The following is a 1,394-nucleotide window of genomic DNA, read 5'->3' on the forward strand; positions in this document are numbered from 1 at the left end:
TTTATTTTATTTTCTTTTTACCATTTTACTTTGAGATTTTGTTTATTTTTGTTTTTCAGGTGCTTTATTTTATGAGAAGGTCAAAAAGTGAAGAAATCAATCTATTCTTTGACCCAGAAATAGAGAAGACAGCAAAGGCTTTAAGAGCAGAATCTAAGAGAAGAAAAGCTGAAATTAAAGCTCAACAACAAGAAAGAGCACAAGAGCAAGAGCAAGTACAAGAAGAAATGGCTGACAACAACAACAACAACAATAACAACCGCTCTGTGAAGGATCATGCCTATCCTAACATTGGAGATTTCATGCCAAGTATCACAAGACCAAGGGTAGAAGCTAATAATTTTGAACTGAAACCTGCACTTTGTCAAATGGTACAACAAGCACAATTTGGAGGAAATCCAAGTGAAAGTCCACATGTGCATCTGGCACACTTTCTTGAGATCAGTGATATGTTGAAGATAAATGGAGTTTCTGATGATGCAATTCGACTCAGATTATTTCCTTTTTCTCTGAAGGACCGAGCTAGAGAGTGGTTACATTCTTTGCCACCGGGTTCTATCACAACATGGGATGAACTTTCTCAAGCATTTTTGGCTCAATATTTTCCACCAAGCAAGACAGCTAAGCTGAGAAATGAGCTGACTTCTTTTAAACCTAGAGATGATGAGAGCTTATATGAAGCATGGGAGAGGTACAAGGATTTGCAAAGGAGATGTCCACATCATGGGATTCCTAAGTGGATGCTTGTTCAACACTTTTATAATGGAGTTTCACCAGCTATTAGGAGTACAATTGATGCATCTTACGGAGGTGACCTTATGGAGAAATCAAGATGAAGCTTTTCGACTCTTGATAAAATTGCTTATAACAACTACCAATGGAGTTGTGAGAGGAATGAGATCAAGAAACCAGCTGGTATGTTTGAGCTTGACGCCATGAATATGATTAATGCTAAGTTTGATGCTTTGACAAAGAAGATGGACAAGTTAAGTATGAAAGTAGATTCTTCATAGGAGGTTCTAGTAATTCACTAGAAATTGGGTGCAAATGTCAATTGTGCAGTGATTTTCTGCACTTAATCAAGATTTTTCAAGTGAGCAAGTGGATTATGTGGGGAACTACAATCAAAGATCGGTGGTAACCCATTTTTACGCAACTTATGATCCGGCATGGAGAAACCACCCAAATTTCTCTTGGGGAGGTAGACAAGGGCAAAACCAGAATTTTGAGAACCTTACGGATATCAACAACATCGAATTTTCAGAGAATAGAGGGCCTCCTCTGGAATTTCTAAACCTCAAAATGCAGCTGCTCAACCTCTACCCCTCCTAGCACAACTAGACATGTCTGCTAGATTGGACTCTATGATTGAAACTCTACTTGTGAGCCATCAA

The 1,394-nt window shown here is 38.4% G+C and overlaps 1 non-coding gene across 1 annotated transcript; it reads right to left on the bottom strand.

Annotated features, from left to right (window-relative positions):
* Positions 1 to 623: 623 nt before the first annotated feature.
* On the bottom strand, positions 624 to 730 carry LOC131174287 (small nucleolar RNA R71). The gene has a single exon (XR_009144535.1). It is a non-coding gene; the product is annotated as a small nucleolar RNA R71 (small nucleolar RNA).
* Between the last annotated feature and the right edge of the window lie 664 nt (positions 731 to 1,394).

Source organism: Hevea brasiliensis, chromosome 15, assembly GCF_030052815.1.
Source record: "Hevea brasiliensis isolate MT/VB/25A 57/8 chromosome 15, ASM3005281v1, whole genome shotgun sequence".
In the NCBI taxonomy this organism is placed as follows: Eukaryota; Viridiplantae; Streptophyta; class Magnoliopsida; order Malpighiales; family Euphorbiaceae; genus Hevea; species Hevea brasiliensis.